Consider the following 24124-nt stretch of genomic DNA (forward strand, 5'->3'; position numbering starts at 1 on the left):
TTTTTATTAAGCTATAATTAGTGTCATGGGCCAAATTTGAAGGATTTTAAAAGAATAGACCCATGATGCTTATATTTACTTATGAAATGTTGTTGACCTTACTGTTTACTAATTTATTGTTAAACTAATTTTTAAATAATTAACACCATTTATTTTTGTGAGAATTTATGGGAGATATTTTTCAATGACTCTGTAATAGGAGTAATTGTATCTCTTATTTACCAAAACAGTTTTTTATGCTTGAATGTTGGAAATCATGCTCCTAATCATTTCCCATTTTCCATGAGCAACCAGGAACCCCAGCTTCAAATCAATGGTCTACATCTCTGATGTGTACCTCACCTTTCCTAACCTGATCTGCAAATTCACACCCCAAATCATCATTACCATTTTTATTATCACTGTAAAATTAGTAGAAAAAGAGTGAGAGTGATAGTATTAGTTACATTAGTAGCAACCGACACTAATAAATCCCTTACTATATATCAAGCGATGTCCTAAGCTGCTATCATACTTATAATTTCGGCTCTAGTTATACATTATCTTAAAATTAATCATTTTTATATCATTATTTAAACAACAGGAAAGTCCCTGAAAAAGAAAAAAAATTGAAACACATTGTTTTTCAGATATTAATACTGGCATTTAAAAAATCATCCTATGTAATCAAGAAAAATAATATTGTTTCTATATGCAGACATCGGTTTTTAATTATAATGACTAATTGCTAATTATTGGGTAGGCCAAAAGATTTGTTGGGTTTTTTCCATAAGATGGCTCCAGTAGCGCTTAGTTGTCTTTAATTTCATTCGAAACAATTTTGTTACATTGTACTATGACAGCTGTCATATCAGCGTACATTTTTTAAAAAGATCAAAATTGGTGAATTTTTGTGTAACCATTTTAATATTGAATATGGAAGATAAAAACAACATTTCTGGCATATTGTGCTTTATTATTTCAAGAAAAGTAAAAGTATTGCTGAAACACAGAAAAAGATTTGTGCAGTGTATGGAGAAGGGGCTGTGACTGATCGAACGTGTCAAAAGTGGTTTGTGAAGTTTCGTGCTGGAGATTTCTCACTGGACAATGCTCCACAGTTGGGTAGACCAGTTGAAGTTGATAGTGATCAAACAGAGACATTAACTGAGAACAATCAATGTTATACCACGCGGGAGATAACCGACATACACAAAATATCAAAATCAAGCGTTGAAAATCATTTACACCAACTTGTTTATGTTAATCACTTTGGTGTTTGGATTCCATACAAGTTAAGCAACAAAAAAGAACTTCTTAACTGTATTTCCTCATGCGATTCTCTACTTAAACATAATGAAAACGTTCTGTTTTTCAAACAAATTGTGATGGGTGATGTAAAGTGGATACTGTACAATAAGGTGGAATGGAAGAGATCCTCGGGCAAGCAAAATGTACCACCACCAACCACACCAAAGGCTGGTCTTTATCCAAAGAAGGTGATGTTGTGTATATGGTGGGATTGGAAGGGAGTCCTCTATTATGAGATTTTTCCAGAAAACCAAACAATTAATTCCAGCAAGTACTGCTCCCAATTAGACCAACTGAAAGCAGCGCTCAACGAAAAGCGTCTGAAAGTAGTCAACAGAAAACGCATAATCTTCCATCAGGATAACGCAAGGCTGCATGCTTATTTGATGACCAGGCAAAAACTGTTACAGCTTGGCTGGGAAGTTCTGATTCATCCGCTGTATTCACCAGACATTGCACCTTCAGGTTTCCATTTATTTCAGCCTTTACAAAATGCTCTTAATGGAAAAAAAATTTCAATTCCCTGGAAGAATGTAGAAGGCACCTGGAACAGTTCTTTGCTCAAAAAGATACAAAGTTTTGGGAAGATGGAATTATGAAATTGCCTGAAAAATGGCAGAAGGTAGTGGAACAAATTGGTGACCATGTTGTTCAATAAAGTTCTCGGTGAAAATGAAAAATGTGTCCTTTATTTTTACTTTAAAAACCAAAGGAAATTTTTGGCCATCCCAATACTGCAAAGGTAAATTCTAACTAAAGATTTTATATACCACTGCTTATGTGGTTATAGTAAAACTTATGACCCATTTAAAGGCAATTTGTTTTTGTCTTAACAGTGGTTCTCATGTTGATTTGCACAAGGGGCTGGTTATCGCTTCATGGATTTAATTAAATGAGTGAATGGGTGATAGCATTTTAGGCCAGCTAAAAGTAAAAGTTTATTCATAGGATTGGAAACTGATGAAAAGGGGCACACTGAGAAACCCAAACAACAAAAATTAGTTTTCTCGAAATGAAAGCACAAGGGTCCATAGGAAAGCATGGTCTTATTAATTCCACTTAAGTCTCTTTTAGGCAGAAGTCATTTTAATCTGTCATGTTCAGTAACTTTTTATTTAACTGCCTCCAATAGAGTTCTTTTGATGAAAACCTGAAGTGCCTGAGATCCCCAGCAGTTATGTCTGCTGTGTTATTCCCCAGAAGGTCACCACAATGCCAGGGCACCCCTGACATACACTCTTGTCTGTTGCTATAAACATCTCACTTGCAGCTGAAGAAGGTAATTAGGTTTCTATGACAAGGATGTGCCTGCTTGGAGATGAGGTCTGAGTCTGCACTGCTGAAGGATTTATGAATTAAATTTGCCCACTGAGCTGCAGCTAAGGTGATGGCATCGCCAGTATACAACCGTGTTTTTAATTTAGACACGTTTTGCGTGGCCAGAAACAACAGTCATTTCCTTTTTACAAGCCTTATTACTTATAAATCATGACAGCAGCATAGCTGCATTAATTTGAAGGGATGAATAGATAACAGTACCAAAACTGCCAAATTAAAAAAAAAAAAATCCTCATTCCCCAAAGAAGAAGTAAACAAAAGAGCATTTTCTATTTTTTCACATAAAAGTATATGGTGAGGTTGAAATATTTAGGGGGAATTATATTGATGCCACAATTTACTTTGAATGACATCCCAAATTAAGAACTGGTGATTGATGGGTAGAAAGAGGGACAGATAAAGCCAATGTAGGAAAATGTTAGTGCTAGTATCTAGATGGCAGATTTATGGAAGGTTACTGTAAAATTCTATCAAATTTTCTCTGGAAATTTTCATAAGAAAATGTTGGGAAATATAGGTTGAAAGTGATTATTATGATCTTAAGAGTAATATGAAAAGAGTATAGAGATATATTTCACTGTTGACAATTATCCTTTAAAAACTGAAAGCAAATTGGGTTAATTGCCAACGTGCTTTCTATATGTCACTAAGTATCTGGAAATTGGAACTCCTTATGCATTTGAGTTTGGCTCTGAATTTTTGTTCTCTGTAGTGCTAACCAATTTTACCCAGGAGAGGAAAATTGAACTTCAGGCAGCGTATCTGATCCATTTATTTAATGATCTTCCAAGTGAATGACTGAATCTCAGTGTAATCTATTACATTCTAATCAATCACAGTGATGAGTAATTCACAACTGCTTTCCTTTGAGTACTGATTGATTACTAAAAGCTGCTGATGACCACACACTGACTGGCATTTTGCTCCTACATTTTTACTCTCTTGTGAGAGTACACATTAGTCTCTGTAAAGGATATCACTACAGGCTTTTCAACAAATTCTAGTTAGTATAACATATCAAAAGGGATGTATCAAATATCTGGAAGTGGTTTGAATTTCCATTAACAGATAATACATGGAATCTACTAAGATGATATTCTATTTAGGACTGAGAAATATTGAATAATAATGCTCTGGGAGCCCTGAACTCTGCACAGCACATGTTTTGGGAAAGGTCGATACTTTTATTAATACTAAACTGCAATTTAAAAAGAAAAAGTATACCAAGTGTTTCAGGAAACAGGGTGAAATTTGCATAAGTTGAGGCAAATAGTGCGATCTTTAAGCATGGGGACCTTGGGGATAGGGAGCCTGGATATATAGCCTTCTTGTAGCTCAGGAGTTCTGTGACCACCGGCAAGTCCCACAGTATCTCTAAGCCTCAGCTTTCTCATCTACAGTATTGAGATAATAGTATTTTTCTATTTCTCAGGCTTCTTGTGAGTTATCAAAAGAAATTATACATGCTGACCCACATTCCATAATGCTTGGAAAATAGTATGTAATCAATGAATGATGATCATTGTTAACACCGTCCTTCAGTAATTAATAAAGATGAGTACTCATAACCAGTTGTTTGTTTAAAAGTAAGCACAGCAAGCATCATTTTGCATTTGGAGTGTAATAACACTATGTAAATTCAGATTATTTTGTAAAAACTATATTTTTGTAGCTGAAAGGTTGGAAAATCTGATGGATTTGTGCAGAGAGCTGTCTTAAAAATAATAGATACTACAAAGAATGCAGCATTTCATTCTTCTGGGAGGTAACATTCTTGAGAAAACTTGTTGATTAAAAAAGCATAGGTTGCTGAATTTATATTTAAAAATATATTTTCCTCGGGAACCATGTTATTTTTGTTAAAAAGAAGATAATACTTTTATAAACAAAATAACAGAGCAATTATACTGTATGTTTCCAAGAGTTACCTGTAGAGAAATACAAATGCTTTTTAAAAAGTCAATGAAAATACACATTCATATTATAAATAGTTACTTCTGAGGATGGTATGGAATAATAAAACAGTGTTATAAGTGTAGTGTAGACTGACATCCAATGTCTTAACAAGAAGAAGATATTTAACCAAGGTACTTATTGCCCTTGGAAGGGAGCCTTTTAAAGAGCAAATATGTGTCTCACATGCACACAATTCGTTTGTAATACTATATTCACATGTAGTATTAGTAGGCAGTAAAGTTCAGTAGGATTTCATAGAGTATCATTTGTTAAAGCACCATAATTGATAGAATATTTATTCATCTTAAATCATTCTTAAGGATATTTTTAATGATAATTTATATGCCATTTTTTTCATGAACCAAAATAAAATAAATGCCAGGAAAATAGTTTTAAACACAAATAATATAGGCATTAGAATACATTACATATTTTTAAAGTTGGTGTATGTTAGATACTAGAAAAGTATAATTTATTCTTACATGTAAGGAGGAAGAGAAATAGTATGAAACTGAACAGAATATATACTGTTGTGTTTTTTCTCCTCATAATTAGAATCTATATGAATGGAAGGAATAAATAATACAAATTGCCTGGCAGTAGGGGCTTGAAAGAAGTGAAATACTTTGTAAAATTAATTGAGATAAACAATATTTAAAATACATTTGTCTCATGGGTATTAATTTGAAAGAAATGTTTTCTGTTATACAAGTCATACTGCTTTCATTTTTTATTCTGCATGTGTTACTTCACTCATTCATTCATCATCCCAGAAGCACACACTGAGGGTTTGCAAGATATCTGCCATTCTGCCCTGACCCAAGGAATCTACATGATGAGAACACTGAGAAACACTGACTAACTATAATCTTTTACTTGTGGGTTTTGGTATTTTTGACTTTTCTGGAAAAATTATCCAGTTCATCTGTCTCTTCCAAAGTTTCAACACAGAGTAGTGTGATGTAATGAATCATAATAAGAGCCTGCATAATGTTTAATAAACCCTCCATTTACTCAAAAAGCTAAATTGATCACATTTTAACATTTTTCATAAACGGGTATATTTAAAATCCTAGAATTTTTATTCAGGAGTTTCCCATCTATATCCCTAATTATGGTTAATCTGAAGTACACTTTGTTGCATTAGTTTTATTAGACTTTGGTCATGTAATTATTCTATATTATTCTAGATTAAATAAAATGGAAAGCATTTCATCATCTATGTAATTATTTTTAATAATATAATTATAATATATAAATATATAAAATTTAAAAAACATACAATAATATATGAAATATAAATGTATATATAATACTATATAAATATATACAATAATATATAAATATATATAAATTGTTTCTTTAGACTCTAAAGCTCTTTGACCCTGACAACATTTTTAAAGTTAGTATTTCACATTCAAAATTTTTCCCATTGATATCTACCTGTCTTTTTTTGTTAGAAAAATTCACATTTCTTTAAATAATTTTCACTTTTATCTCCATTTTGAAAACATTTACATAAAGTGGAGCATATTATTCTTTATTATTCTTTAAAAAATCTACACAATCATCATTATGTTGCCTATCTAATTTCTTATTTTTCTGTGTTTCAGATTTTCTTTTTTATTGGAGAAAGTCCTGAAATACTATGTTGATAACAATAATTTATTAAATTTACTATTAATTTGCCTTATTTTAAATGTTTTCTACATATGTTTACAATTGTTTTTTCTAAGTTTGGCTGTATGTGTTAGATCTTCTAGATTAATTTAATTATATTTCCCTAACACTATAAATATATTTTTCATAGTTCACATGTGTATTTCAACTTAAAGCCCATGTTTTATGTCATATTTACAGGAGAGAGCTATTTAGTGAAAAAATCCAAAATCTTTTTTTCCAGCTTTATCAAGATTTAATTGACATATAACATTGATTAAGATAAGTTATATAACATCATGATTTAATACATTATTTCTATATTGTGAAATGACTACCACAGTAGGTTTAGTCACCTCATATACCATTGTCACCTCATGTAATTACCATTTCCTTTTTGTGGTGAGAACATTTAAGATAAATATATATTACATCTTCTTCATTCATCTGTAGGTGGACACTTAGGTTGTTTCCGTATTTTCATATTGTGGCTATTGTGACTAATGTTGCAGTGAACTTGAGAGTGCAGATGACTCTTCAAGATCTTGATTTCATTACCATTGGATAGATGCTTCGAAGTAGGATTGCTGGAATATATGGTTCTATTTTTATAGTTAGCTTTAAATTTTTGAGGAAACTCTCCAATATTTTCCATAGTGGTTGTATCAATTTACATTTTCACACACAGTGCACAAGGGTACTCTTTTCTCCAGAACCTCATCAACACTTTTGGTCTCTTGTCATTTTGGTAATAGCCATCCCAACAGGTGTGAAATAATATCTCGTTGTGCTTTGGATTTGCACTTCCCTAATGATTAGTGACGCTGAGCACCTTTACATGTACATGTTGTTCCCTTAACCACTCTTCTTATTTTTCACTCTTGCTAACAGATTTTGTTCTCCCAAATAAATTGTTAACGCAAAAGGCCTCTGCCTCAGATTTGCTTTGTAGAGAATTCAAGTTATCATAATCTCCAATATTAGAGCAAGAATTTTGAGGCATTAAAACTTAGAAGAGTATTCTATGAAATTGTACTGGAGTCATTACAATAAGATACTGTCTTGGGTGTCTAGTCCCTAACAAGACCACTTCCTGAAGTTAATCTTTCCATTCAGATGCACGAAATTGATTAATTTAAACTTGAGATTGTACCACTAAGAGTTTGTAGCAGCATTTAATAAAGCCTATTAAATCGTATAAATTATGTCTCTAAGTATTGTCACTTGGACACAAACCAAATTAATAAGGGATAATTTAACATCTATAAATTTGCAAAATGAACAGTTATATTAAAAAGAGTTAACATTACAATATTTTAATTCAGAAACTATTCTACAGTGAAAAGGACTTCTGAAAATTCCTACATATTTTCAAGTTAAAGCAATGGTTCTCTAGATCAAAATAAGAAATATCATGTTCTAAACATGTTAAGCTAAAACATTTTTAAACTGTGACGAATTTAACTCAGTAGAAATACTTAAACATGTCATGTATAACTTCAATTTTCATTTGAACTAATTATTAAGTTTATGGAAAAGTGAGATTGGCAGTTGCTAAAAAAATCTCCTTTCTCTGTCTCAATATTTGAAGTATGATGCTTTGCTGGCTTGGCATGTTTATTGGATGCACTTAGAGTATATCTTATTATTCTTTGGCTGCCCTATGAACTTTGATGGAAAAACAGATCACTCCGCCACTGCAGTTAAATCAATCTTAAAAGACCTTTATCTGCTGACTACAGTTTGATGGAGCTATAAACAAGGTTTTTGCTTAATATACACCTATTAAAACTTAATATTTGGAAAAATGATCTTTAGTTGAGAGTATCATATAACAAACATACTGGAAGAATTTAAATTTTTATTCATTACGTTTAATTTAATTAAATTTTGTCTCAATACAATAACATTAACAAGTACTTTTCCCTGTCAGGATGGAGTATTTCCAGTCAGTCAGAGATATTAGGTGTTGGTTTTCCCTAAAACACATGTAGGCATTTAAGAGCAGTATTTTACAAGTTTATTGTCAATTACTAATACTGCCAACAAAATTGCATATTGAAGACACCTTGTATACACGAGCCTCGATTTAAAAAATGCTCACTGTTATTGAATATTGATGTTATCTAAGTTTCAGCTCTTAAGCTACTGGCCTACTTTTCCAGTTGATTTCATAAACTTTAATGATTTGAGATAACATCTTTAAAATGATGTATCCTTAATGTATTAATTATTTATTATATATAAATATATATTATGTTGAAGTTTTAGGTGATAGAACATCATGGCAAGATTGTTATTAGATCTTTAAAAAGCAAGAAAATATTATTTTTGAAGTTCGGTATATAAGTGATAAAATTTGAAGATCAAATAACATACTATGCAATTTGCATTGTAATATAAATTCAGTTTAAAGGGTGTGTGTGTTTATATGTGTGCAACTGCTGTGCAGTATCTTTAACTATGCTAATGGAAAATCTTTCCAAGTGTTAAAGTTAACCATTGGCATGAATTTCATCAGATATGTCATCTATTCTACTGATCTATAGTTAATTATTTTGATTGGGTAAGATTTAATTTAAAATATCCAACCATCCTGTAAATATATATTATTCTCTGGTTCCTTTTTATTTGATTTCCCAGAAACTTCATGCAGAATGTCGACTTTAATTTTATTTGTATTTATTAGGCTAGATCAGTTTTAAAGCATGCAGTTAATTGCCTGCTTATTTCACGGCTGTACTTTTTAAACAACTGATTTCTTGAGTTGCACGTGACTAACATGTTTACCTTCAGAAGTGTCTTTTTTTCCTGTAATACTGGGTGTGATTGTTTTGCTTAACTTTATAACAACCCCATATCATGTTTTTGAGTTCTATTTTTCAAAATATTTTGAGCCCTTTAAAAGTGTAATGTGGGCATTTCAGAATATGGTATGCTGATCCAACTTTGATAGAAGTGATATATTTTTATTCTAAAGTCTGTCCAAATGATGTATTCCATAAGCAATGGAGAAGATGAGTCAGCATAAATGCAACAATCAATTGGAAGTATTCAGTTTCGTTAGCTTTACGATCTTATTAAAACCAAGGTCATTAACAGAATCTTTAATATTTGTTCAGATACTATAATGTTATAATGGCTTCTTAGAATCTTCAAGACACGTACTTAGGTTATACAAACTGCCATCCAAATTAGATTTGCAAGGTTCAGCAAAATACAGGTTGCCCAGTATTAAACAACAAATAATTATTTTGTACTATAAGTATGTCTTATGTGATACTTTACATATATTTATATTAAAAAGTTATTTGTTGTTTATCTGAAATTCAAGTTTAACTGGGCATCCTGTATTTTATTTGGCAAACTTAATCTAAAAAATGATGTTGAATAATTTGAAACTTTCAATTTTTTATACTAGTTTCCTTTTCCTCTAAAATGTTAGGCGGTATACTGTATTTAAGAATATATCTATATTTAGTTAATTCTACCTATCTATATTTATATTTATATCTGTATCCATCTAGCTCTATCTACCTATTTATCTATCTATCTATTCTACAGATTTTGACAAGTGTAGAGTGATATGTGTCCATAATTCCAGTATCATAAAAAACAGTTTTACCACCCTAAACATCCCCAGTGCACCACCTATTCATGCCTCCTTCCCTTACCCAAGAATGCCTAGCAACCACTGATCTTTTGACTGTCTCATCCAGAAAGTTGTGTAGTTAGAATCATACAGAATGTAGTCTTGTAGTCTTTTCAGATTGATTTCTTTCACTTTGCAACATACATTTTTTATGGTTTGAGTGCTCCTGTTTTTTTCTTTGGTTTTTATTTTGTCTTTTTTTTTTTTTTTTTTTGTACTGAGTACTGTTTCATCGTATGAATTACCCATAATCAGGTTATCCATTCATTGATTGAAAGAAATTTTGATTGCTCCCAGGTTTGGGATATTGTGAAGAAATCTGCTCTAAATATTTGTGTGCAGGTTTTTGTGTAAACCTAAATTTTAAAGTCATCTGAGTAATGACTTTATACTAAGGAGCCCAATTGTTAGAGAGTATATTAAGAATATGTTTAGTTTTGTAAGAAATTGCCAGCTGTCTTCCAAAGTACCTGTGCCATTTTGTGATCGGCTTATTTTTTAAGTCTGATTGAAAATATTTTCTTGACATGGATTGAACTGAAAAGTAATAAATAGGAAGAAGAGATGGTCAAAAATAACCAAGCCACTAGCCCATATGGCAACATTTTAAGTTAATCTTCACCAGTCCCAGCATTTTGACAGACGTTTACCATTCACTAGCTGTCACCGTGGATAAGATTATTTAACTTTTCAGAATCTCTGTTTCCTCACCTGGAAAGCAGTAACTTTAAAACCTACCAAATTTCTGGGGTGAAGTACTTTGACCAGGGCCACACTTACCTCCTCTTGCTCCCTACCCCCAACACCAAATAGAGAACCTTGAATAACAAAGCATTCTCTCCTCCACTGTAGCTTGAAAAAGGACACAAGGTCATTTATTTTACAGTATTATCACTATTTTACAGTAAAGTTTATCCACCACGATTTGATTAAAAAATATGTATACTGTACTTATGTCTTTATAACTTTTAAACTACATATTTAAGCCTTTGGCTCTTAAGATGGTATGTCCTACACCAGTGTAATATATTATCAGTGCCTAATTTACCATTATTTACATGAGTAGAACATGACTGAATAACAGTCATCTTTTTTCCCACTCTTCTCGGAGTTTTCAGTATATGAAAAATAAAATTTAATTAACTATGAAATACTATATCATTCACAACCAAAATTAAGTGTGAACTTTGTGTTGGACTCATTTATTTTCCTTTCTCAACCTAAACCAGGAATATTAAATATGAGCATAAACTCAGAAAATAAGTCATTTCCCTGCCGTTGGTCCTGGCGTCCCTTAGCCTTGTATATGGCATTTTCTTGGTTTTCCTGCTGTTTCATAGGCTGCCTTTACCATGAGCACTTTTGTCCCCGTATGTTGGATCAACTTGCTTTTTGTCCCTCTTTTATTGACAATTAACTGGGAATTCTTAATTCAGATGTGACCCCTGCCTCCATAACAGGACATAAGTTATAAATAAAGGGAAAACTACTTAAGGATTCAAACATTGATGCCCTTTGTAAAGCAGTCCTCATTCAAAACCCCCATTTGGAGAAGTAGGATTGGACACTACAAAGAGCAAATGTAGACACTGAGAATTCCTACATGACCAAATCTGTAAAGCACATCCGTATCAAGTGAACGCTAATAGCTTTTTCTTTTTCTTCGCTGTACATGAGAAACTTTCTACACCCTGCCATCTAGCTTTCCCCATGCTCTGCAGATTATTTGGACTGTATATTGTATAATGAAGCAAACCAGGAAATAATACACCCAAGTAAATTTTTTGCTATTCCCTGGAATCCATGGAATCTACCATGCAGTAGAGTAATCTCTGGTAGCCCATTATTTCTCTCTCTTTATGGCTCCAGATTTTATAAAAGACCTGCAGAATCTTCAGAGGAGGAGGAGAATTCAGAAGAATCCAGGGTAGCTTTTTATTGTTTTCTTTGTAGAAGTTGATATACCTGTTACTGTATTCCTTATTTTTCCATTTCTCCACAGAAGTTCATGCAATCAAGATTATCTATCTATCATCTATCTATCTATCTACCTATCTATCTAGATATCTAGACATATATATATATATTTCAAAGGGAAGGAATTTGATCAAAGGCAAACTGCTTGATTTGTATAATTACCCAAGGAAAAGTTTTCAGGACTTTCAAATGTTAACTGTTTTTCTGCCCCATCTATAAAGCTCAAATTAGTTATGAATGACTTATACATTATGTTTTGAACACCTAAAAGATGCTTTTAAGATATTTATATTGCTATATTCTTAATTTAATGCTTTGAATGACTATATACAATTCTGCACCTATACCCTCTGGTAATCTGGTATTGATTGCTTTTTAACCTTTATGGAATCCATTTTCTAACAAATAAAAACATTTTTAGATCTGAGAGCTGATTGTGTGTGTGTGTGTGTGTGTGTGTGTGTGACCAGAACATCTTTCTAGGATCTCTGGGCTCTTCAGAGATTTAGGAAGTGGGGCTGGAATAAATTGCATTTGGCTTGCCTTTTATTACTACAGATTATTTGATGTTGCTGATTGTAGGTCGTCATTTTTCTTAGATGATATATTCCCTGATGACAACAACTGTGTGTTCACTTATATTATCTCATGTGGAGAAAGTATATGAGATATTAGTTACTTCACTGAATGGAGCTCACTAAAGATGTCTAAACTCTGACTCAAGGGGTAGAGATTAATAGTTTGACATTGTTAATTAGGTAATTAATTAGTGAAGCCCATAAACAAAATGAATGATGAGAGTTACTTCACATATTATATTTGTTAAGCAAAACTTCTTTAAAATATCAGCCGAAATTACTTTTAATTTCCTTTTCTGGTGGTAAGAGACATGATGAACTTAACTGAATTTTTTCAATTTGTTTCCAGAGATAAGAAAACTCTAACCAAAGAGTGTAATGTAAGTGGACCAGAAGCCCCCTGGGCTTAATAGGTATAAATGCCTATAGTCACCTCCTGAAAATGAAGGGATTTTGAAGACAATAATTTATATGCTTGGGAATGTATGAAATTTTACCTTCAGCATTTATTGCTTGATTATCCCTTGAATATAAACCTCACATTCAAATCTCCAGAAAGGAAAACATACCCAGGCATCAGAAACTTGAAAATATCACTGCCAAACTAAAATTTGGAAATACAAGGCAAGCAAATCCATCTCATCTGCTGTTTCCATTTCTGTCTTTCATCATTTGTTCTTCACAGACTTATAAACAGGTTGTTAAAACATACCCATACTTGTTACACGTCTGTTGAAAAATCAAGGAAGGGCTTGTTTTTATTAATAATAAAAATGAAATAAAACATCTAAGCTACAGGTACTTACATGCCTTCAATCTATTTATATTTAACATAATTCAAAACCACCTGCTTATTGGATAACCGTGAGTTTTTATTTTTATAAATATGTTCTTTTCTCTTTGTAGAAAAATGTGTTAGATAATCTCTGAGGCCCTTATTTCAAAGTATAAAAGTGGCCTTAAATTATCAAACTTAACTAATTAATCTCTACAATTTAATCATCTATTGCTGGCCCTTCAGGTCAACTTGAAAGAAATGCATTGTTTTTAAAAGAAGAAGATTTCTTTAAAATATGTCTGTTGCTATTAACATGATCTAGTTAAAATATTAAATCTCCATATTTTAGAGTATTACAAAATGCAGAAGGTATGTTAGATATTTCACAATTAACCTGCACCAAATCCCAAACCATATCATTTACTTTCTTCTTTCCCTGATATTGCTATTTGTTTCTCTGTACTAAAAGCCTATATGTTAGGGGTGTTAAAGAAATCATTGATTTTTTTTTTGAGGTCAGATCTGTCTGTTATTTTTGTTTTGTTTCTAAATGTTTGTAGATATACATTTATATACTATTGAGAAAGTTTACTATCTGGAAAAGTTAGTAAATTGTAAATAGAAAGTAGTTACTAGTAACAGTATATTTTCACTCTATCATTGTAGCTGAAACAATCTTTGATCATTTCCTATTATGTTCTATACCATAATAGCATACTTTGTGTTACATATTGGTTAACTGGCAGTTAAGATTAAACTGAGATTTGGGACTTTATTTTTTCATGGAAATAATAAAACCTTAGCAAAGTAAACTTGACAGAACAGGTAGTATGCTGGAGTCAATGTTTACTCAAAGCAGACACTATTTGATTTTCTAATAAAAATATAGGAAAGTATACTGACATTGATTAGATGCAGATTAGGAAAATAGACAAGTGCTATTAAAAGTTCCTATTGTTTTAACTTATTTTAAAGTTAAATTTATTAGAAACTTATTATAAAGTTACAGGCTTTGTTAAGAAAGTACTGTATTTGATTAAATGTGTAGACACTTTTAAGTGTAATAAGGTTTTTCCATTTCCATGTGTAATTTCCAGACCAGAACAGTGGATCAATACAAGTTAGTAGATAAAATCTGGGCTGCTTGGGTGAATTTGAATTTGAATTAAATATTACACTTTTTAAGTATAAGTATATCCCAAATATTGCTTGTGACATGGTAACAATAGATAATTGTTCATGATTTAGTGAACATCTGTGTAAATATTTGGGATGTGCTTCTATTTTAAAATTACATGTCCAACATTCACATTTAACTGGGCATCTAGGATCATTATTTGTCAAATCCTGAAACTCAAAGCACATGAAAATAAGGTGCATGTGTATGTAAGAAGACAATAACAGGAATACAAGTGTATCAAAATCAAAATCTCTCTCTATTCAGTTCTTAATTTATATTGATCCTGTGGCTGAAAGTGGTAGCTGGGATTTTTCAAGACTTGAAGAATAGAAACAGGAAAAACTGTTATCTCAAAGCTGTAATCAATTTTCTTTCTCCTAAGAGAAGAAAAGTGATTTTATATATGAGGTAGTTTCCTTTTTTTCTTCCTTCCAATCTGTGTAAATCACACTGTCTATCCAAAACTCAATCACTTACTCATTGGTCTTGAGGAAATTGCAGGAATTACCATTATTCTGAGTGTTGATGTTAAATTACAGTTTAAGTATTCTGGTCATTTAAATTGGTATATTCATTAATATTCAGAGCAAAAACTACTCAATAGGATAAACGTAGGGACATTTTAATGTAAAATACCTCTCACAATTCCTAAACAATGGGCTCTGGGTAGGAGGGACGTTCTTTTCCCCTGGCTTCATATTTCTGTGTAGATGGAGGTTCTCTAGAGAATCACTTCTGGTTTCAAGCCCCATTATCCTTCCTGGTGGTTGATTTGGGGAGAAGAGAATTAGTATGCATAATTTAGTATACATCTTCTCCCATTTCTTTGGAGATCTCTTACCTGCAGAGAGAATGTTTTCTGGCCTGCTTGTGGTGATGTGTGACCTTAAGGGCAAAGGCCCTAGCCTCTGGGTAAAAATGATTTACCCTTATATCAATTTCATCAGTAAAAATAGCCACTTATTCCTCTATTAGTCAGACTCCTATGTTTGTGTCCCAGGCGGCTTAAAGAAGTGTTTTTACTGAGTCCTTTAAAAATTCAAGAGATCTCAATAGTTTATTTATTTCCCTTGTATGCATATTATGGCCAATGACATGACAATTTAAGTAAATTTTGATATGTCTGTGATGGGTTAATTTGTAGTTATTAAAACTATATTATGAAAAAGTTTTAAAATACTTTTAAGTGGAAAAGTAAGTTGAAAAATGTTACTATAAATTTATAGTCAACAAAATTGATTGAAGTGATAAATAAAGTAAAGGTTAAATGTATATGCTAGGTCAACAGGAAGACAGAGAAAACCCAGATGGTAAAAGGCAGAAGTTCTGAAAGCAAGGCTGGTGAGCAAGAACTGAGCCCACATGGCTCATGGTGAAATCTTACAGCTACACCCACCACATCTGGATAATTTTGAGGAGACTATGTCAAATCCTTGCTGGTTTGAGTGCTACGACTGAGCTACCTGAATTCAGTATTAAATAGCTTCCGATAAAGACACAAGGAAAGCAGCAAGGAAGCTACATGTGACTTGACTGTGTTCCACTTCAGGCTTGTTCCCTGGGTCAAGGCCTTTGCGCTTTCTGTGCCCTTTGATTGGGCACCTTACCTCGCATATCTCTTGCCTTAGCAAGAAGAGTAGGTCTTTCCTAAAACATTATATTTTCAGTGTAGTGTCTTAGCCACCCTACTTAAATTTGGAGCCCCCAAAGCCATAATAGACACTTCTTATCTCCTTTCCCTGAATTTTTTTTCCACTTATTTTTTATTATGATCAGGCATATTCTATTTTTTCATTGCCCATGTCATTTCTTGTCTGTTTTCTACACTGGAACACAAGTTCATAGGAGCAAAGATTTTTGATTTGGTTGACTGCACATAAGAGCAGTGCCCGACCCAGAGTAGGTATTCAGTGAACATTGATATTGTGGTTAATTCTGTAATCAAGCAAATCACTGAAACCACAGAACAAAAAGGTGAGGCAATATACAGAATGAGTATGTGTAAAATACATTTAAACGTCTTTGAAAAGAGATAAAAAGAATCTGCAAAAGTCAATATTTTGATAAATAGACTCTGAGTTTTTATTTCTAGAATAGCAATGTAACTAAAGACAAAATGGATGTAAAATAGTGATAGGGATCATAATTCATTAAAATAAAGAATAGAGAATACAACAATCATAAACCTGTATATATACCTAGTAACATAGTATATATACATTTATGTTTATAAAACATAAATCAGAACCTTGTATAATTGCTTAAAAATATTCATATTCATAGAAAATTTTAATCTGGGTAGAATTGGATAGGAAATAATAAATTTAAAATACACTAAAATAGGTAAAGACATTTTAAAAAACATATTCATAAGCTTGATTGAATAAATATTTAAATAAACTGTTCACCCAAATAAGAGAAAATATTCTATTTAAAAACACTTCTTATATTTATGAAACTTTATACAAAAATTCTTATTTAATTCCCAAAATAAATGTTATATAAAATATTCTGTATAAATCCAATAAATTGAATTATTAATAAATTTTTGAATCAATAATTGTGAACAATGCAGAAATTAATTAGAAATATAAAAACTGAAAAACCATAAGCTAAAACTCAAATTATTTACAAAACTTCCAAAACCATAAATTAATGTAAGCACTATCTGTTAAAATTAGTAGTATAGCTAATGAAAAATTTAGATAAAAATATATGGCATTAAACCTTCATGTTAGGAAACAGCAAAGAGTAAAATTTTTAAATCTCAGAGTTTAAAACAATAATTTTGTAAATAAAATGTTAACGAGATAATCATTAACTTGGTTTGGGTTTATCATTACCATGTTCCTTTTATGTTTACTTTTTAAGTATAACATTGGCATGATTTCAAACTTTATATATATATATATATATATATATATATATATATAGTTTTATATATTCTATCCTTTTGTGACTTTCTCTTTTTTGTCAACGATATATTTTCTTTAAGATTTATTTATGTTGATTTAGGGGAATTCAGCTTATTCATCTTATCTACCCTATAATCTTCTAGTTCAAGCATGAACCTCTATTTATTTATCCATTCAATTTGTTGAGGAGCATTTGGGTTGTTTTTAATTTGAGGAGAAGAAAATATGTACTACATTAACATTCTGGCTCTAGTAATTCATAGTTCTTGATCTTTTTCTCATTGCATGTATTTTCTTTCAGTTTGTGAAAAATCAGTGAACTGCGCTCTGTGACATGAATATTTTTCTTACTGTGTGTCAGTCCTCAATGAAAAGTTGAAAAAAATAAGTGGGTAAAGGACTATTCTATGAATTGTACTTAGGTAACAGGTTATCCATATAAAAATAAAGTACCGTATTTATTTCCCTCTTATAATATTCAATTCTAGGTAGATTATCCTCATAAATGTTAAAAATTTTTACAGTTTAAAATTATCCTCATAAAAAGTGAAAAAAACTAAACATTTTAGAAGAGGCATAAGAGAATATCTTTATAGTAGAAAAGCATTTCTTAGTAATAAACATTTTAATCTATAACACAAATGTTGATATATAATTATATTAAATATAAAACTCTATACAATGAAAGACATCAGAAGTAAATCATGAATCCAACTCAAATTATGGAAGAAAATTTTAAAAAATCATTATTACTTTTATCAGAAAAATAAAGATTTGTTCAAATCAATAAGCAAAACAAAGAATCCTTTCTTAGGCAAAAAAAGCAAAGTAATATGTGAATAGCCACAACAACAGAGACCAAAATGGCCAATGAAGTATGAAGTTTAATTTAAAACAAAAATATGCCATTTTTGAATGATTAAAGCCCTAATAATTAAATTTCAGCATTATAAGCATTGCTGAGAATATTGTGAAATATGGGTTCTACTTCATTACTCATGGATAGGTGACTTGTCACAAACTATTTGTAGAGTAATTTGGTAGTTTAGGTAAAGTGGAAGGTAAGCACAATTTAAAAACCAAATCCATTTATAGGAATATGCCCCAGGAGAAGAACTAATAATAATAATAATAATAATATCCAAATTTTAACATTGATCTCTCATATATCTTAGTATAGCATTGTGTTCCATTTTGTCATTGTTACTGGCCTTTCTTCATCAATGCCACACCCACTTAATTATTTCCCTTTAATACCTGGGAGGACAAATTCTGACCCCTCACTTTGTTCATCAAGTAAGCCTTTATTATTCTTGGACATATGAATTTCCAAATACATATTGGAAATAAGTTATACAAATCAAGACAAAACAAGGAAGCACAAATTTATAATTTAGTCTATTTATGTATAAAGTATTTTAGATTTTCTACATGCACATTCATACTTCGGGGTAATGGTGTTTTTATTTCTTTGGTTCCAAGTCCTTGCAGATTTTATTTTATTTCTTTGCATTATTGTGTTGGCTAGAATCTCCAGTATACTTTTTTTTTTTTACATAACTTTTTCCAAACTCAGTTGGTTTCCCCATTTTTTTTTTTTTCCCAAGGGAATGTGGTATTTTATTCACTGTTTCACCTGATATTTCATTCCTCTTTTTTTTTAAACATCTTTATTGGAGTATGATTTCTTTACAATGATGTGTTAGTTTCTGCTTTATAACAAAGTGAATCAGCTATACATATACATATATCCCAATATCTCCTCTCTCTTGTGTCTCCCTCCAACACTCCCTATCCCACCCCTCTAGGTGGCCACAAAGCACCGAGCTGACCTCCCTGTGCTATGTGGCTGCTTCCCACTAGCTATCTATTTTACAACTGGTAGTGTTTATATGTCCATGCTACTCTCTCATTTCATCCCAGCTTATGCTTTCCCCTCCCTGTGTCCTCAAGTCCATTCTCTACGTCTGTGAATTTATTCCCGTCCTGCCCCTAGGTTCTTCAGCACCATTTTTTTTTTTAGATTCCATATATATGTGGAATAGCATACGGTATTTGTTTTTCTCTTGCAGACTTATTTCACTCTGTATGACAGAGTGTTCCTTTTGCATTTGTTGTAAAGCAGGTTTGTTGGTGCTGGATTCTCTTAGCTTTTGCTTGTCTGTAAAGGTTTTAATTTCTCTGTCAAATCTGAATGAGATCCTTGCTGTGTACAGTAATCTTGGCTGTAGGTTTTCCCCTTTCATCACTTTAAGTATGTCCTGCCACACCCTTCTGGCTTGCAGAGTTTCTGCTGAAAGATCAGCTTTTAACCTTATGGTGATTCACTTGTATGTTATTTGTTGATTTTCCTTGCTGCTTTTAATATATATTTTTTTGTATTTAATTTCTGGTAGTTTGATTAATATGTGTCTTGGCATGTTTCTCCTTGGATTTATGCTGTATGGGACTCTCTGCGCTTCTTGGACATGATTAACTATTTCCTTTCCCACACTAAGGAAGTTTTCAACTATAATCACTTCAAATATTCTCTCAGTCCCTTTTATTTTTTTCTCTTCTTCTTCTGGACGCCTATAATTCGAATGTTCGTTTGTTTAATGTTGTCCCAGAGGTCTCTGAGACTGTCCTCAATTCTTTTCATTCTTTTTTCTTTATTCTGCTCTGCAGTAGTTATTTCCACTATTTTATCTTCCAGGTCACTTATCCATTCTTCTGCCTCAGTTATTCTGCTACTTATTCCTTCTGGAGAATTTTTAATTTCATTTATTGTGTTGTTCATCATTATTTGTTTGCTCTAGTTCTTCTAGGTCCTTGTTAAACGTTTCTTTATTTTCTCCATTCTGTTTCCAAGATTTTGGATCCTCTTTACTATCATTAATCTGAATTCTTTTTCAGGTAGACTGCCTGTTTCCTCTTCATTTGTTTGGTCTTCGTCTGCTGTGTGTTTCTCTGCCTTCTCATTTTGCTTAACTTACCGTGTTTGGGGTCTCCTTTTCGCAGGCTGCAGGTTCATAGTTCCCATTGTTTTTTGTGTCTTCCCCCAGTTGCTAACATTGGTTCAGTTGCTTGTGAAGGCTTTCTGGTCGGGGGGACTAGTGCCTGTGTTCTCGTGGATGAGGCTGGATCTTGCCTTTCTGGTGGGCAGGACCACGTCTGGTGTTGTGTTTTGGGGTGTCTGTGAGCTTATTATGATTTTAGGCATCCTTTCTGCTAATGGGTTGGGTTGTGTTCCTGTCTTGCTAGTTGTTTGGCATAGGGTGTCCAGCACTTTAGCTTGCTGGTCGTTGAGTGGAGCTGGGTCTTATCATTGAGATGGAGATCTCTGGGAGAGCTTTTGCAGTTTGATATTACATGGAACTGGGAGATCTCTGGTGGAGCAATTTTCTGAACTCGGCTCTGCCACCTCAGTGGCACAGGCCTGACACCTGGCCAGAGTGCCAAGACCCTGGAAGCCCAAGTCTACGGTTGCTCCTAAAGTCCATCACCTCAATTTTGGGATGATTCGTTGTCTATTCCAGTATTCTACAGATGCAGGGTACATCAAGGTGATTGTGGAGATTTAATCCGCTGCTCCTGAGGCTGCTGGGAGAAATTTCCCTTTCTCTTCTTTTCTCCAGTACACTTTTTTCCATAATTGCTACTAGAGAACATTTATATCTCACACATGATATTAGAGGTTTTCAAAATTATGCATTAAATACGCTGTGTGCTGTCAGTTATTTTTTATATATTTTTTATCAGTTTAAGAAAAATTACCCTTGGTTTGCTGAGACTTTGGGGTTTTGTTTTTTTATCCTCATTAATGGGTTTAATTGTTCCAAAAATTTATTAAGTTGTTGTAATTATATTCTTTTATATTTTTCACTGTGATAAATAACATTAGTTTTACATGTTTTAACATCCAAGCATTTCTGAAATAAATCTACTGCAAACATGATGTAATGTCATTTTGTATATCTTTTAATTCCACAGGCCATTATTCTGACTGCAATTTTTCTATTTATGTTCACTGGAGAGATTGGCCTGTAGTTATTATTCCTTGCGATATCTTTGTTAAATTTTAATTTCAAGGCTCACAAAAATAATCAGAAAAAGTTTTTTTTTTTAATTTTCTGGAACAGTTTTTGTAAGTTTGGGTTATTTCTTCCTTAACAGTTCAGAAGACTTTACCTTGGGATGCTCTCTAGGCATAAAGAGTCTGTATAAGTATGTTTTCAATTAAAGATTCAATTTCTTTAATAAATAAAGAGTTTTACAGATGTTTTATTTTCCTTCTAATAGTAAGTTATATTTAACTAGCAATCCATCCATTTCATCTAAATGCTCTAATTTACTTGCATAAATATTTTCTAACATATTTAAAAAATTTTTAATCTGTAGGGTCTGTGATGATGTCTTTAAAATGTTTACATCTAATAGTTTTAATATGCAACTTTTTGAACACATAATCCTACTGTTTGTTTTGTCTGCTGACTCTAAATTGGTATGTATTCAGGAGTATCTCTGCAGAAATCATGTACAGTTAAGATTGCAGGTTGTTGTTTCAGAGGAGTTTCCTATAGTATGCTTGTCTGTAGTAGACATCAAAAGGATGTCATTATCCTAAAACCATTTCTTCTGTTGTTAAGTTCTTGGCTTTGGATTTTCAGACCACATGATTACTATCAAATTAATCCTTGTAATTGTAATCCTGGTTACAATTCTCAGTAGAAACATTTTTCCTTACCTAAACCTCAGACAAATAAAGCTAAATATTATGGTGCTTTTTCTGTGCTAGCAGGAATATTTTTGTTTTTGTCTAAGGTTGTATAACTTCATGAGTCTTGACTTTATGTTCAGGTTCCAGGTCCATGCTTTTAATTCATACAAAAATAAGATTTCATGTGATATGTTTTTATGGGCAGAAAAAACAACTTCTCAATTACCAAGAGAAGCAAAATACATAATTGGGCCATTTACAGCTACAGCATCAACTTATATGACTATCACTCAATCCATTCCCTTTTCATGTTTATAGCCACAGGGAATTTCCCTTACATGTTTTTAAATTTACCTGCATAGAATTGATTTTAAAAATTTAAACATATATACACAAATTTTTGTGTTTTAAAATCAGACAGATTTTTCCCCATGTTAGTCTTCCATGATTTGAGGTATTAATTGTGATGAATGAAAGTAAGAGTAAACTTTTTAGTAATATCACAGTTTTAGTTGGTGATAAAAGTTTGGTCATGATATGAGTAATAAAATGGCTAATAGCTGCTCCTTGCTTAGGAATTTAATGATGTTTTATACAATGATTATTAAAGTGTTTTGGAATTTCTAAATAGATACCAATTATATTTTAAACGTAATGATACTTTTCAATTTTAAAATAATTAAGAGAACCCACTGTTTTTCAAATACTGATAGAATAATTTGTATATCCCTTCAATCACTGATGTAACAGATTTTATACATACACTTTCTGAAAATAATAGGCAAGAAGATATCTTTTTTTTCTGCACTATGAAGATAAATAAGAGTAAATTGTTGAATATATTTCATCTCTTGTTGCTTTATTTCATGGATTAAAGTCAGGATGATAAAAGCTGAGATTCCATGTGACTTTGAGAGCCATACATTACAACATAATTTAAGGAAGCCTTCTAAATTTCAGAGATTTGGGAACTGAAAGAAGAATGCATATATTTAGTCTCCTCCTTAGTAATAAAATTCTACCAATATATTTAATTAATAAATTTATCAATTTATGTTTTTATTTCACATAAGTGCAAAGATAATACGTACCTTGAGAATTTACCTTACAGGGAAAAATACTAAATCTCAGATTTATTTCAAACACTTAAAGAGAACAACAGATCACAATAACTCAAGATTTTAAAGACTCATATTTTAGTAAAAGAATAGATTTTAGTGCAATCCCTTTTGAATATATAAAGAAATAAAGGTTGAGTTTTTGCTCATGGCTTTATACTTAGTCATTATGTCAATCACATTTTTTAAAATAAATAATTCTTTGAATCCAGAGCCAATTAAAACATGTGAATTCCTATTTCAGCCAAACACATGTTGAATATAGCATTGTTTATTTTGAAGTGATTTCAGTGTGCCTAAATTTAGATGCCTTTCAGCTCCTCAAAATCATACAAAACAAAGTATTTTTAAGATGCAGAATTTCAGAGCATTTAGCAGATTTATTGTTATAACTCAAATAGAAGACACCAAGGGGTTACAAAAAGTTAATCCAAGAGCACAGACCAGTCACTGTCAATAAGGGACCCAGTTTGTGTGCCAGCTAGATTCCAGTAAATCAGTTTGTAGTATCACTTGTCTCTACTTTTGAAACTTCTCTCTTTCCTTTCAAACAGGTTCCACTACATTAAAAGTGAAAGACATAGCAGTCTTGGGTAAGAAACTCGAGTCAATAAAATTGGTAATTTTCACCCATGCAATCTCTGAACACAGTGATGGGAAATATTTCACTTTATTTTTAGTTCTGTCTGTATAAACCACCCAATTGCCCTGCTCTGCTTTTCTCAGTGGTGGTATCTCACAGTGTCATCAAACTCGGCAAGGTTTCAAACTTTAATAGACTCACAAAAATGAGAGAATACGTACCATCAGGTCAGCAACAAACTTCTTTTTAATCACTTTTTATTTCTAACTTCGCAGGCTCAGGTTGATGACGGTCATATGAGAACTTTTAAGGACTGCTAAGGTGAAATTTTGGAAGAGAATGCTTGCATAATTTTAAGGTACTTCTTTTCATATATAAAGTGATATTGGACTTCAGAATGT

General features: G+C 31.9%; 1 long non-coding RNA gene across 1 annotated transcript in view; it reads left to right on the plus strand.

Annotated features, from left to right (window-relative positions):
- Window positions 1-24124, plus strand: part of LOC118893377 — a 146735-nt gene that overhangs the window by 73634 nt on the left and 48977 nt on the right. The window contains exon 2 of the long non-coding RNA XR_005019461.1: window positions 23999-24081. This is a non-coding gene — a long non-coding RNA (uncharacterized LOC118893377). The remainder of the gene's footprint in view (window positions 1-23998; window positions 24082-24124) is intronic.

This window comes from Balaenoptera musculus, chromosome 3, assembly GCF_009873245.2.
Source record: "Balaenoptera musculus isolate JJ_BM4_2016_0621 chromosome 3, mBalMus1.pri.v3, whole genome shotgun sequence".
Taxonomy (NCBI): Eukaryota; Metazoa; Chordata; class Mammalia; order Artiodactyla; family Balaenopteridae; genus Balaenoptera; species Balaenoptera musculus.